General features: G+C 44.7%; 1 protein-coding gene across 5 annotated transcripts in view; it reads right to left on the bottom strand.

The window, feature by feature from the left end:
• The window catches only part of AP1B1 (adaptor related protein complex 1 subunit beta 1), an 82,876-nt gene that overhangs the window by 41,794 nt on the left and 25,156 nt on the right, over positions 1 to 15,926 (bottom strand). For 2 of the 5 annotated variants that reach the window (XM_072803148.1, XM_072803145.1), the window contains exon 1: positions 15,506 to 15,668. The exons of 1 other annotated variant lie outside the window; for it this stretch is intronic. The gene's annotated coding sequence lies outside the window, so the exon portion shown is untranslated. Of the gene's footprint in view, positions 1 to 15,505; positions 15,669 to 15,926 lie in introns of those variants that run through there. 2 more of the 5 variants (XM_072803150.1, XM_072803149.1) reach the window with 1 other exon arrangement.

Here is a 15,926-nt window from a genome sequence, read left to right on the forward strand (position 1 = left end):
AAAGGTCCTCAACACTTTTTAAATTTGTGAAGTCTTCACATCTTTTTTTTTTTAATTTTTATTTGTTTATAATAGTCACACACACACACACACAGAGAGAGAGAGAGAGAGAGAGAGAGAGGCAGAGACATAGGCAGAGGGAGAAGCAGGCTCCATGCACCGGGAGCCCGACGTGGGATTCGATCCCCGGTCTCCAGGATCGCGCCCTGGGCCAAAGGCAGGTGCCAAACTGCTGCGCCACCCAGGGATCCCAGTCTTCACATATCTAAACGTAGTTTTATAAACAAGAGCTAAAGAATCTGAGTTTTAAGCTAATAAAATGAATTTAAATCTATAAAAATACATTAAGAAAATAAATCCTGGGGATGCCTAGGTGGCTCAGTGGTTTAGCGCCTGGCTTCGGCCCAGGGCGTGATCCTGGAGTCCCAGAATCAAGTCCCACATCAGGCTCCCTATATGGAGCCTGTTTCTCCCTCTGCCTGTGTCTCTGCCTCTCTCTCTGTGTGTCTCTCATGAATAAATAATAATAAAAATCTTAAAAAAATAAAAGAAACCCTGAATATATTTCAACTTTTCTCCAAGATCTCAAATTTGCTAAAGATAACAATAATTATTTTATTTTTATCATTATTTTTTAAGTAGGCTTCATGCCCAACACAGGGCTTGAACTCATGACCCTGTGATGAAGAGTCATGTGCTCTACCAACTGAGCTGACCAGGTACCTCAACAATAATTATTTTATTTTATTTTATTTTATTTTATTTTATTTTATTTTATTTATTTATTTTAATAATAATTTTAAAAGAAAGAATTCTAAACTGATGTTAATTTACTTCATCTCTATGATCCAATTCCTCTCTTGAAAATGGAGACAGCAGCACTTGCTGTTTTACTTAGTTCGCGCATTTCTTCTGATAGGTAACCATGAAGGAATAAAAGTACACTGACAAGCATAAATATCGTGGGGTTCCACTTACATGAAATTCTAGATAAGAGGCGAAACTAACTTACGGTGGTAGAAGTCAGATTATTGGATGTTTCTAGCTGAGAAGGACTGTCTTGAATGGGGCACAAAAGAATTCTAGGGGTGATGGAAATGATCTGTATCTTGATGCAGATACTGGCCAAACGGTACACTTAAGAACTGACATTTCCGGCAGCCCAAGTGGCTTCAGCGGTTTGACGCCTGCTTTTGATTCAGGGTATGATCTCAGAGTCCCAGGATCGAGTCCTGCATTGGGATTCCTGCATGAGGCCTGCTTCTCCCTCTGCCTGTGTCTCTGCTTCTCTCTTTCTCTCTCTCTGTGTCTATCATGAATAAATAAATAAAATCTTAAAAAAAAAAAAAAAAAAACAACTGACATTTCATTTGGTGTAAATCACACAAATATTGAATTTTTAAAAAATAGCAAAACCCAACGCTGAAGAAGAAAAATGGAAGACTGTATAATCTAGAGGAAACAAAGCCTGAGTATGACATTAAATAAAGAAGTCTTAAAAGACTATGAGTTAAAAAAAAAAAAGACTATGAGTTCGATTACATAAAAATTAAGTTTTCCTGCATGGCCAAAAACATAATAAAAAACAAAAACATATGATAATCACACACTCATAAATTTCTTTTTTTTTTTTCATTTTTTATAGTCACACAGAGAGAGAGAGAGAGGCAGAGACACAGGCAGAGGGAGAAGCAAGCTCCATGCACCGGAAGCCCGACGTGGGATTCGATCCTGGGTCTCCAGGATCGCGCCCTGGGCCAAAGGCAGGCGCCAAACCGCTGCGCCACCCAGGGATCCCCCACACATACATTTCCATCACATCCCAGACAAAAGTCTATTTTCCTTAATACGTAAAAAGTACCTAAAAATAGGAGAATAGCAAAGAACATGGTGAGTTCACAGGAAGTGAAGAATAATGGTTTAAGCTTACTTATAAGAGAAACTGAAGCTACAATGAAATATCATCCAGTAACTACTGGACTGGTAAAGACCCAAAAGTCTGATAACATCCCATGTTGGTGCTGATGTGGGAAAACAGATATTCTTAATGCTAATGAGAGTCTAAATTGCTACAATTTCTACACCAATTTGGCAACAACTATCAAAATTGCAAAGATGCTGACCCTTGATCCAGTAAATCTGCCTCTAGGAATTTATTCTTTTTTTTTTTTTTTTAGATTTTATCTATTTATTTATTTGAGAGAGAGAAAGTGCAGGAGCAGCAGATGAGAGAGAGAAAGAGAGAGAAAGAGAGAGAGAATCTCAAGCAGACTTGGTGCTGACTGCAAAGTCCGACCTGGGGCTTGATCCGCCATGAGACCATGACCTGAGCTGAAACCAAGAGTCAGAGGCTTAACCAATTTAGCCACCCAGGCACTGCTAGGAATTTATTCTATATGTACAAAAGCTATGTATATACAGTTATTCATGTAGCACCCTTCTTAAAATAGCAAACTATTATAAACACCTTATATGTCCTTCCATAGAGGGTTTTTTTAAAAAAAATTATGGCATAACAGGGGTACCTGGCTGGCTCAGTCAGTAAAGCATATGAACCTTGATCTCAAGGTCATGAGTTCAAGCCCCATGTTGAGCAGAGAGATTACTTATTTTTTAAAAAAAGAAATTTGGGGCACTAAAGTTGATTGAGCATCCGACTCTTGATTTTGGCTCAGGTCATGATCAGGTCATGAGATTGAACCCACTGAGCTCTGCACTCAGCACGGAGTCTAACTGTCCCTCTGCTCCTCCCCCCACTTGTATGCTCTCTCTCTCTCTCTCTCAGATAAATAAAACCTTAAAAAAAAAGGGTAAACAAGAAAAGTTAACAATCTTTTCCTCCAGAAAAGAAGCTGGATTGCCAAGGGATGGGGTGAGAGACTGGTCCTTCATCACTCACCAGCTTACATCTTGGGAATTTTATATCCCATGCATGTATCACCTCTTTCAAATATAATAGTTTAGGAAACAATGGGACATCTATTCAAAAACTCTGTTCCTTGGCCCATGCTTATCCTTAGTCTCAGCTCAAACACTGCTGCCACATAGAAGCTTTCTCCAGACCCACAGGGGCAGAGGCCTCCCTGATATCTGACTCAGTCACATCATGATTTCTCCACAGCCATCCTCATGACTCTAATTTGGGATCTGTCCTGTTTACTGCTGTCAACCCAATGGCATTATGCCTGGCACATTCCAGGAGCTCATCAAATGTGTGCTGACAAAATTAATGAAAAGACAGGCTCCCAGAGAAACTACAAAACCAGAGGCCTATAAAAGATCAAGATAAGAGGACTCTCTGATGGGGCGCCTGGGTGGCTCAGTTAAGCATCTGCCTTCAGCTCAGGTCAGGATTCCAGGGTCCTGGGGACAAGCCTCACTTCAGGCCGCCTGCTCAGTCAGAGTCTGCTTCTTCCTCTTCCTCTGCCCCTCCTCCTGCTTACACTTGTACCCGCACTCTCCCTCTCTCAAATAAACATCTAAAAAAAAAAAAGAGGACTCCCTGTTCCCTGATGAGACCAGAGTGACAATGGGACAGACTAGAGACATAAGCCTTTGTAGTTAACTTTCAACCAACAAGGTAAGGATGATCCAATGCCAAGATGGCTTGCCAGGAAATCTAGCTTTGCTACCAAGAGTTGTATGACCCTGGGCAAATGCCTCCATCTCTGGGCCTTATTTTTCCCAATTGTCAAACAAGAGAATTCAACCAGACCAATGGCTTTTCAAGCCCCTTCTTGCTTTTAAACTGTTTAAAACAAAAATAGAGTTGTTCTGGTTAAGAGTGGGGGACCTAGAACCCAGCTCATTCCACTATGTCCAACTCCCCTTCTTCACCAGGGGCCCTTTAGACAACTTACAGTTCCACAGGACAACAGTTTCAGTCTATTAAATGACAGATAAACTCCATCCCACATCTCAGGTATCACCATTCTCTGCTAGATGAGAAATCCATTTCCTCTCCAATGAGTGTTCTCCCAAGATATCAAACAAGAAGAAATGGAGCACTATCATTCTCAGAGCATGACAGAAGATGTTTCCAAGTTACAAGAGTAAACAGATTCAGAATGCAGCCAGTGCCACCAAACCTTATTAGGTCTTCAGTAGTCTTCCTTTCCTTCAGTAAGGAAAACAATAACAAGTCAAATGATTCCCCAAATGGCCTCCCAATGGCCAAGGAAAGGACTTTTCTAGTCTCAGGGTAGTGATTCATGCCAGAGCAACCCATGCTCTGCAAACAGATGAGAAGCATCAAGTTGGTAGCACTAGAACAATGCAATGCATACCATGGGCCCTCAGTGAATTAACAAGAGAGACAGTATTGTGAAATTAGCCAGAGAAGCGGCTTCAGAAAAGGGAGAGGGGAAAGGAAAGGAGATACTTGGCAAGGTCTGATCCAACTGCCAAGACTCATCTCTGAATTCAAGGATATTTGGGCAGAGAAAAATGATCCCTGGAAGTCTGTGTTGGTGGCTTCCAACTTCAGTGCTGTTTAAAACAGTTACTGTTAATCCCTTGCCTGATGAAGAGAGGTTCAGAAACATGCTCCAGGCACATGTTAGCTCAAGGACAGTCAAGACTACGCTAGGAAGAATAAATAAAAGGGAATAGCATGGTGCTACTTTTTCTTCTTCACTTAGAACAGAAAAGCCAAACTTTTATTTATTTATGATAGTCACACACAGAGAGAGAGAGAGAGAGAGAGAGGCAGAGACATAGGCAGAGGGAGAAGCAGGCTCCTTGCACCGGGAGCCCGACGTGGGATTCCATCCCGGGTCTCCAGGATCGCGCCCTGGGCCAAAGGCAGGCGCTAAACCGCTGCGCCACCCAGGGATCCCAGAAAAGCCAAACTTTAATTATCCCCATGTGTGGCTGTTTCAGTTCTGTCTCAAAGGTACAGGTTAATTCATTCAAAATATTCCCTTACTCTGTGCCATTCTCTGGATTGTATTCCTGCCCTATGAAGCCTAGAGTTTGTAATAAAGACAATGATTCTACTCACCACCCAGCAATTATTCATGGCTGCTCATCAGTCTAAGTCTCCTTTTAAAAAGGAAAAGGTCCTCACAGGAAAGTCTTAAAGTTCATTTTATAGACAAGGAAACAGGTAAGGCCACCTTGAAGATTAAAAGGGTGACTCAGCAGTAGAGAAACCAGATTTCAGACTTTCTCTCTCAGATGCGGTCACCAAACTCAGGCTCTTTCAAGTCGATTTAATAACTGAGAAAATAAGCTGTGCTTTTCTTTGGGCTTGGTGTGAAATTCAGAACAAACGCAGCAATGGTAGTAGTGATGGCAAACAGATGTGCTCTATGGGCCAGACACTACATAAAGATTTTCACATTTAATCTTCACAATAATCTGTGGAAAAAGTACTGATCATATCACAAGTTTACAGATGAGGAAAGTGAAGCCCAGAGAGACCAAGGTATTTATTTGTCTGGAGTCACACAGCTAGAAAATGGTAGTATTGATACTCTCTACCCTTGCCCCATAATGAGGTCCCAGAGGTCCCACTCTACCCAGCAAGTCAACTTCTCTTTGAATGAAGTCCTGGCAGAAACACACACACACACACACACACACACACACACACACTCCAAGCTAAAAGATACATGAAATATGTTGCCACATATCCCTTCAGAGTCTCTCAAACGTTGAATTACAGGTTATTTAAGAGCCAGCCCATCCAGTTTGGACAACAGGAATGTCAAGTTTGTTAACGTGCCTAGTGAAAGCCTGTCTGGATGAAGTTGCCGAGTTATGGGTCTCTTGGGATTTGGACGAAGTGTGGGTAGCCAAAATCAATCTCCTCAGACCCACTAGCAATTAAAGCCTCAAAATGAAAAGGAAGTAAAGGCACACACATGCCACATGCAAATTTTCTTATATTAGCACTGAGTAGAATTCTGTGCCAGTTCTCAACAATCTACAGACAGTAATGCTTGAAAAGATCTGCTGTCAAGAAAAAGTAAAGTTCATGGGGCACCTGGGTGGCTCAGTGGTTGAGTGTCTGCTTTTGGCTCAGGGCATAATCCTGGGATCTTGGGATCGAGTCCTGCATCAGGCTCCCTGTGGGGAGACTGTTTCTCCATCTGCCTATGTCCCTGCATCTTTCTCTGTGTCTCTCATGAAAAAATACAAAAAATCTTTAAGAAAGGAAAAGAAAAGTTCCTTTGACTTGAAAAAGAAACAGGGGCTTCTTCTGAATAATACTTAATCAAGAAGAAGAGAAAGAGGCCAAAAACTATAGAACGAGGTCCCTTTAAATCTCAGTTTTCGCATCTACACAACAGGAACACTTTCTGAAGATCTGTCAAGTGTAGAGTCATCCACTCAGCACGTGTAACAGCATGGGTCACTGTCAGCTCTGAGACTGACATTGTGCCCCATACAGGAGCATGTACATAAGCAGACCAAGGAGAGTTCTCCCGTTGAGCTCTTACAGATGCAGAGCCCAAGTAAAGGACTGCAGGTGAATAGCAGAGCAATCATGCTTTCCATACAAGTACCACCACTCTTCAGAGGAGGGTTCTGAGACTGGGACAACATGTAGGGAAGCCCTCTTAGATGAAGAAGGGCTTGCTGGGACAGAAAAAGATGGGTCACATTTGGAAAGGGAGGGCTGAGGGTAACCTGGAGAAGACCCACAAGATGTCAGCATAACTGAGACTAAATCACCAGCAACACTGACTGGGGTGTGGGCTTTGTGCTAAATGGTTTATAGCCCTTCTCTCATTTAATTCTCAAGGTAATCCATTTACAAATAAAGAATTAAAGATGCTGAGAGAGGAGCAACTTATCCAAACCCAAAACAAGCATGTGTGTTCAGGAATTTATGAGAACCCCTGCCTGGTTGAAGGCAAGGACTTGGAAGGGAAAGGAGATGAGGTTAGGCAAGGAAGGATGAGATTCAAGGATGGTCTTGGATGCTAGTGCATATTAGATCCTGCTGGCAAAAGGTGCATGGTCCTGTCAGATGACAAGTCTCATACAGAAGAGCATTTGACATTGCTTATCGCTCCTTGAATACTCTGAAACACTTTCTTTCCCTGGATTCCAGGATGCCATGCACTCTGCCTTTCCCTCTACCTCACTGCCTGCTCCTTCTCAGTCTCCTTTGTTGGTTCTTCCTCCTCTTCCTCTTCATCCATCAGAGGGCCCACAGGTCAGGCCTAGTACCTCTCTTTCCTTCCCTACCAATGCTATCTTGCCTCCTTGGTGAGCTCATCCAGTGTCAAGGCTTTAAGTGTCATCTACATGCTGACAACCCACAAGTGTATGTCCCCAGGCCCTTACGTCCCCAGGCCCAATTTCTCTAGTGAACTCCCAGCTCATATATCCAAACTGCCTAATCAACACTTGAACTTGAATATCTATATAGCTAACAGGCAGATCAAACTTAACATGATAAAAACTGACTTCCTGGACTGTGGGCCACCAGGGTCGGTGAAGGATCTCAAGATGGCTGGGTGAAAACTTGCTCTAAAAACCACTGACTGGGACACCTGGGTGGCTCAGTGGCCTCCCTTTGGCCCAGGGCATGATGCTGGAGTCCCAGGATTGAGGCCCACATTGGGCTCCTTGCATGGAGCCTGCTTCTCCCTCTGCCTGTGTCTCTGCCTCTCTGTGTGTCTCCCATGAATAAATTAATAAAATATTTAAAAAAAATAAAAATAAAAAATAAAAACCACTGACTGGGTAGCTTTTGGGGAGATCATACCCCGAAACCAGAAGGCTATTGCCAACTCCCTGAAATCCTGGAATGAGATGCTTACCTCCAGGTTAGCTACTCTTCCTGAGAAACCACCTGCTACTGACTGGGCTTACTACAAGGCCAATGTGGCAAAGGCTGGCTTGGTAGATGCTTTGAGAAGAAGTTTAATGCCCTGAAGGTTCTTGTGCCAGAGGATAAATACACTGTCCAGGTGGATGCTGAGGAAAAAGAAGATGTGAAAAGCTGTGCTGAGTTTTTGTTTCTCTCAAAGGCCAGGATTGAAGAATATGAAAAAGAGCTGGAGAAGATGAAGATGTGAAAAGCTGTGCTGAGTTTTTGTCTCTCTCAAAGGCCAGGATTGAAGAATATGAAAAAGAGCTGGAGAAGATGAAGAACATAATTCCATTTGATCAGATGGCCATTGAGGACCTGAATGAAATCTTCCCAGAAACCAAATTAGACAAGAAGTATCTCTATTGGCCTCACAAGCCAATTGAAAATTTATAAACTTGAGTTGAGGAGAAAGCCCTGGCCCTCATATTATAAACGTTGGACTTAAAAATTAAAAAATAATAAATAAATAAAAATTTAAAAAACCTGACTTCCTGCTTCTCCCCATCCCTCAACTGGCTCATCTGCAGTTTTCATTATCTAGTTACTGCCAACATCTTTAGCAGGGTCTCAGGCCAAGAATCTCAGTTATCTTTGACAACACACACTCTCATATCCTACATCTAATCTATCAGCAAATGCTACTGGGGTCTACCTTCAAAATGAATCCAGAATCCATAAGGCGGCTTTCACCAGCTCCAAGACACCATCACTTTTTATTGGGATTGCTACCAAAACTGCTTCCACACCGCTCTCAACAACCTACTTCAGCACCAGGCAGAATGATCCCATTAGAGTCTAAGTCAGTAGTACTCCTCTGTCCAAAATCCTCCAATGGTTCCCTGTCTCAGAGTAAAAGCCAAAATCTCATACAGAAGAGTCCATAATACCATGGCATTATGGACTATAGGTCCATATGAGACACATATCCTTTCTGGTTCTCTCTCACACACATACACACCATTCATCATTACTTCTTTGAACTTTTCTCCCATTGTTTTCTCCATCATTTCCTCGATTCTAGCCATATGGGGTCCTCTTTGATGATCCTTGAACACAAGAAGCATGTTTCTACAATGTTTGTACATATGGTACAATTGCCAGGGAGGGAGGCTCTTTCTCCAGATAGCATCATGGTTCAGTCCCTCATCTCTTTCAAATCTCACTCAGATGTCACTTTCTCTGACCACTTTAATATCGTACACATCCAGGACGCCTGGGTACCTCAGTGATTGAGCATCAGCCTTTGGCTCAGGGCGTGATCCCCAGGTCCAGGGACTGAGTCCTGCATCAGGCTCCCTGTGGGGTGCCTGCTTCTCCCTCTGCCTATGTTTCTGCCTCTCTCTGTGTCTTTCATGAATAAATAAATAAAATCTAAAAAAAAAATTGTACACCTCCCCAACCAATCCCCCTAACTCCCTATCCTTCTTTCCTCCTTTTGTATTTCTTCAAGGTACTTATCACCAACATACTATAAAATATATTTATATCATCTATTTTTTTCTCCCTCCATAATGTGCTCCATAAGGACAAAGACTGTCCATTTTATTCACTACTGTATCCCTACCTCCTAGACTATTACTTGGCAAATAGTAGGTGCTCAATAAACATCTGAATGATTAGTGCTCAACTCTCTTCTCAGGGAAATTTCAAGTTTTGTAAACCAATCTCAGCTTCCCCATGTTCCACTCACAGGGTGTGCCAGCATCAGACATGCATCTGCTCTGGTTGTCAAGTTATTTTGATAAAACTAAAGTTGAAAATGCCAAATCCCTTAGCTCATTTTAAAGCCGATAAATGGAAAACAAGTAAATAAAGAAAAGAGAGAAGAAAGAGCAAAGGGCAGAAGACCAGGTGGCAAGAGCTCTGATGGGAGAAATGTCCAGGCCACCTCCCCATCCTCTGCTCCCACAAGCATCAGTTGAAAGAGACTAGAGGGATCCCTGGGTGGCGCAGCGGTTTGGCGCCTGCCTTTGGCCCAGGGCGCGATCCTGGAGACCCGGGATCGAATCCCACATCGGGCTCCCGGTGCATGCAGCCTGCTTCTCCCTCTGCCTTTGTCTCTGCTTCTCTCTCTCTCTCTGTGACAATCATAAACAAATAAAAAAAAAATTAAAAAAAAAAAAAGAAAGAGACTAGAGCTGCTGGAGGAGGGGATGCAAATGCTGGTGGCAGAGGGCTCTGACACGGCTATGATGTGAACACAGGCAGGCCCTTCCCTCTCTATATAACCCTCTAGGCCCACAGGCCTTCTGTGTTCTTTTGTCAAGCTCTTCACTGCTTTTGTACTTGCTGAGCCTTCTGCCTGGATTATCCTCTCCAGCTTCTAGAGTGGCTGCTCCAACTTATCTTTCAAATCTCGGCTTAAATGACATCACTTCAAAGATACTGACCCTGCACTCACTAAGTACATATTTTCTTGTCCTTACCCCCACCCCCATTCCTATTCATGTTTGCTGAGCACCTTTCACATGCCATAAACAGGTCTACACGCTAGGGATACAGCAGTGAGTAAGTCAGACAAAAATCCTTCCCTTCATGGTGCATATATCTCAGTGGCAGACAGGGACCACAACAAGCAAGACAAATAAGTACAATATATACTATCTGATGTAGCAACAAATGCTATGGAAAAAGAGAAAACAGGAAGGCGGATAGGGAGTGTGGAGGAGGGGAGGAAAGGAGGTTGAAATTTAACCAGCTGGCCACCTTGAGAAGGTGACAGGTGGCACTGTCTGGGGAAAGAGACTTCCAGGCTTAAGACAGTGAAAAGTGGGAGCATCCCTGGCTTGTCTGAGGAATAGCAGGAAAGCTGAGTGAGCAATGAGGAGGGTAGTGGGTTATGAGGTCAAAGGAGAATGGAGGGGGCTTCCAGGTCAAGGTTAGAACCCTGGCTTTTACTCTGAGTCAGGTGGAAGCCGCTAAAGGGTCTTGAGTAGATCTGACTTACACTTCAACATGCGTTGGCTACTATGCCTGTTTCTCTCATGGATTATCAGTTTTTCTAATTATTACATTTGTTTTCTATTTCTTCTGTTTCCTCCCAATCCCTACCTCATTAGAATGTAGTAAGTAACCCAAGGGCAGAAACTGGCTTGTTTACCTATCATCACGCTTAGCCCAGTGCCAGGTATCCACTTGGGCTCAATAAATACTGAATGAATAAATGTATGAAGGCTCTGTCCTCAGTGTCTCAACATCCAGCCACTCAGCTTCATTCAGAGAATGGAGACCACAGAAGCAGACTCACCAGCTAATGAAATTTTGTCATTCCTCTCAATATGCGTAAGACCCTAAAAGCAATTAGGTATGGCAAAAAGTATGTCACCCGTCCATTCCTTTACAGAGCTCTATATTAATGAATGTTTTTAGTGCTAAAAATGAACGATGAAGGACTGGTTTTATTTAAAAACATTTTTTTAAAAGATTTTATTTATTTAAAAAAAAGATTTTATTTATTCACAAGTGACGGGGGGGTGGGGGGGGCAGAGACACAGGCAGAGGCAGAAGCAGGCTCCGTGCAGGGAGCCCGATTTAGGACTTGATCCCGGGACTCCAGGATCATGCCTTGGGCCAAAGGCAGACACTCAACTGCTGAACCACCCAGGAGTCCCATGAAGGACTGGTTTTAAAGCTTTGAGACCTGACTTCCAAATCTTCCAGCTCAAGTTCACAGAGGAGATGGCAAACCTGGGAGAGCAGTCACTAAGGCAGGCATCCTGGCTGCTGATCGAACTCTGGGAATTCTGACACAACCAGCCTCTTACCTTAACTAGAAGAGGTCTCCCAACTTTGGGGAGACCCTCTTAATAAAGATCAGAGGTCAAGCCCAAGGCTAAAGACTGAAAAAACATGAGGCTTGAAAGTCTAAAACCACAGGCAAGCCCCTCCTCAGCTCCATTAAATAACAGGAGACCATCTAAGAACAAGGAGTAGGGAAAGGAAAGGTGGCCACAGCAGGTTTGACAAGGGCTCTCCAGGAGTCTACACAACTTAACAGGTACAAGCATACCACCACTGTAAAATGAGAGCTGCAATGTCACATACATGAGGGATTTGTGAGGTTAAAACAGGTCAATACATATAAAGCCTTCAGTCGTGCCCAGCCCACCAAGTGCTTGATGAATGCTGGCCACTATTACTACAATGGGAAAGTGGTTACCACTAGCACCTCTGTGCTGCTCCCCAACTCCAGGTCTCTGGAGGCCCTGAAACACTCTAGTGGCTGACTGGGTGGTAGCAACAGTAGCCTGAGAGTAGTTAATACTATCACTGATCAGACTTCTCCCTATCCCCCTGGAGTGATATGAAGATGGACAGATCATCTGGAAAGTGCTTTGAATTCCTTAGGAATCAAGAAATCCTAACAAGTCAATGCAATATTCATCCATTCACTGACACTAAGAACATATGTGCCAGACATTTCACTAAGTGCTAGAGACACAGACTGTTAAAACACATCCCCCCCGCAAGGATTAAGGGCTGTTTACTTAGAAGACAGGCAAGTGAACATGACAACCCATCATGAGCAGTGCCACAGGACACTGAGGAGGTTCAGGCCTGCAAGGTCGGAGAGATGATCAGATGGGAAGCTCCAACTAGTGGCCCAGCAAAGAAAGAGGCATGTGTGACAAGAAATGGTGTCCAGGCAGTAAGGAGAACACAAGGTAAGGACACAGAGGTAAAAAGAGTTAGGAGTTGCAGAAGTGGCAAGTAGCTGAATTTGACAGGAGCCTGGGAAGAGACAGAAGTGGCGAGTGGGGGCAACCCCAGTGGCTCAGCGGTTTAGCGCCGCCTTCAGCCCAGGGTGTGATCCTGGAGACCCAGGATCGAGTCCCACATCGGGCTCCCTGCATGGAGCCTGCTTCTCTCTCTGCCTGTGTCTCTGCCTCTCTCTCTCTCTCTCTCTCTCTCTGTCTCTCATGAATAAATAAAATCTTAAAAAAAAAAAAAAAAAAAAAAAAAGAAGTGGGGAGTGGGAGAGATAAGGCAGGAGAGCCAAGCAGGAGTTAGCCCAAAAGGCCTTGAAGGCGACGATAAAGACTATGAATTTTAGCCTAAGAGCAATAAGGACTCATTGATGGATATTCAAGCAGTATTATTTTTTTAAGGATTCCCCAAGTCACGTTTTCTCTCTGGTGTTATTTGTTTGTCTCTGTGTGAAGAGAAAAACAAAACACGAAAAATATTTCTGGGCTATGATCATGTATCAGTGACCTGACTCAGGCAAAAAAAAAAAACCAAACCAAACCAACAACAACAAAAAAAACCTGTTCAGTAAAAGAAACATCTACATGTAACAGACACCCTCTCAAGCTTTCATAATTGCACCAAAATGCAAAACCCATATTCAAGCCATGTTTGCTCACTGTCAGCATGTCCAGCTTTGGTGCCAGGCATGGGGGTTTTCTAGGAAGTGAGTAGTCAAGACATGCAACAGTTTCAGAGGATGACCAGAAAAAGATGAAAGCCCAAGCCCAAAGCCAGAAGGACCAACAAACTAAACTTGTTCTGAAACACTTTTAGGAAGTGAAACAAGAAGGGGGGTAGCAGTGTTGTGTATGTAAAGGTCTCTGTTTGCAGAAGGAAGTAATACCCCACAGACGAGGGTTCACAGCCTTCCTCAGAAAAAGGCCCCCAGTAGGCATCAACTGCCTAGGATCAAAGCACCCAACCACTAACAGTCTCTGCACAAATTTCCTTATCTAATCCCCCCACACACCAGTGGGGCAGGAGGTGGGGGATGGGGAGTGGCGGGATGAGAAGGTGGTAGTCACTATTATTTTAAAACTGAAGTAAAGGAGGCCCAGACTAAGTAAGCTGTCCAGGTCACACTACCAGGAAGCTGGTGAGCTGCTGAGCTGGGGTCAGAACCAAGGGTTAACTGAGGGAGTTAGGCAGTGTTTTTTCATTACACCTCCTAGCCCTTCAGGCTGCTCAGGATGAAGCCTCTGCTCAAACCATACTCAACAGATAATTTCTCCACAACCTCTGAGGGATCTGACTCTTTGAGAACTACTGAGGCTACTTTTTTATGACAGTTTTTAAGAGGCCGGAGAAGGCTGGTGGGCTCAACTCAGGACAGGGAGCCAGATGCTGAGCTCTGCTCATGTTCCTACCATCTGTGACAAGTCGCTTCATCTCAAATCCTCCTTTGGAAGGATGGGGATAAGGTAACAATATTAAGTTTCTGCGAATTCAATGGAACTAGGAAAACAGATCATAGAGTTAAAAAAAAAAAAAGTACTACAGTAATATTTATATCTCAGCTTTCTTCAGAAGCATATGGAAACCTTAGCAGGTTCATTAAGGTTTGTAACACCCAGGAGTGGATAGGACGGCAGCAGGTCTTCCTTGTGCTGCTGTCAGGGAAACTGAGGCAGAAGTGAAGCAAGTCAATGTCTGCAAAGGAATAAGGTTTCAGACTCACAGTCTAGTCCTCCAGCCATCAAATGACCTCACCATTCCCAGGAAAGATGTGGCTCCCCAGCCAGGAAGCCAAGGAGCCTGCACTTTTCTCAGAGAGACAGAGACCCTCCCCTTGAGAATGTTCTTCAAGAACCTAGGGTCAAGAGATCCCTAGGGGTCATGTGCTTCCTTTCTTTTTTTTCAAAAGGAATGTAGCTCAACCACTGACAGAATCTGAATATTCTTAAATTAGCTTCATGAATAATTTGTTTTGAGTCTCACACTTCTCAATAGTCAAGAAAAACTTCCCTTTGACCCTGAAAGGTAGTCCCTTATAGCAGTAGCCTGCAGAATTGTTTCATCCTAAACACGTAAATCAAATGTCCCTTACGAAAATTAGATTCAAAGTATTAAGGCTACATCTTTACAGAGCTTCGAATAAATACAATGGCAGCTAAAGATATTAAATACCCCCTACACCCCAACCTTGCTCCAGCCTCTTTTGTCTCTGCACTTTGCAGGTCCCTGAGAGCCTGGGTAGGAACCCAGACTCTGCCTGCACCACAGGATTGACCTTATCATGTGTGGTTCAAGTTCTCTGTGCCTCAGTTTCTTCGTGGATAAAATGGGGATATCAACAACAGCTACCTCGCAAGGGCTGTTGAGAAGTTACATGTGGCATCGTACCTACTGTGCTTAGCACAGCGCATGAAACACAGTAGGAGCTCAATAAATAGTAGGTAGCATTTCGTATTTTTAGCATGATTACAGGTGTCCCCAGATAACCTGTCCATGAAACGCCAACGGATAGACCAAGCCCAAGCCTACCTCCGGGCAGGCGGCACAGAGCCGGTTCTTGATTTCTTTTCTTTCTCTTTTTCTTTTTTTTCCCTTTTTAAACTCTAGCAAAGAGATAAGGCCCTGAATGACTGGGAGGCCTCAGGATGTGAAGGGGGAAACCAGGACTCAGAGCGGAGTTTCCCCTCTGGCCAGGGGCGGACTCCTCCGGGCCTAAGTCTAGGAGTCTCTCCGGAGGACGCCCCAAGAGGGGATGCGGGCTGGGGCGCCTGGGATTCAGGCCGGCGGCCAAGTGAGCGTGAATGAATGAACCCGCAGTCCTTCTGCCGCGTCGGGGCTCGGGAAGCCACTCTCGCCCCTCTAGCGTCCGGTCCTCTCCGTGACCTCTGACCCCACAAACCCCCTCACCTCAGACCACCGCCTCCCCGCCCCACTCCTTCTCCTGCCTCTCCGGACTCCCCGCTTCCTCACCCGCAGGTCCGAACGGCTCCCGGCGCCACGGCACGGCTTGGCTCGCCAGCAAAATGTCCGCGGCCTCGTCCTCCCGCTCCCCCGGTGCGTCCGTGCCGCCGGCCGCTCGGAGCCCCACGGCTGTCACCTGCCGGGCGGAAGTGAGCTGCCCGCGCGTGGGCACTTCCGGTGGACGCACGGCCTGGGGGCGGGGTCAAGGGTGCAACCCGGGCGGGCGGTGGTGCCCGCGGGGCGGGGCCAGGAAGGGGCGGGGCCAGGAAGGGGCGGGGCCGAACGGCATTAACCCCTCCCCAGCCGCGGCCCAGCCTCGCCACTGCCTCCCGTAGAGTGCTAAAAAATTAGCGAGCTAATCGCTGAGTAACTTAAGGTGACGACTTTTAGAGCCATCTCTTCCTTTGGAAAACTGAGATTGAGAAAGGCA

This window comes from Canis lupus, chromosome 27, assembly GCF_048164855.1.
Source record: "Canis lupus baileyi chromosome 27, mCanLup2.hap1, whole genome shotgun sequence".
Lineage (NCBI taxonomy): Eukaryota > Metazoa > Chordata > Mammalia > Carnivora > Canidae > Canis > Canis lupus.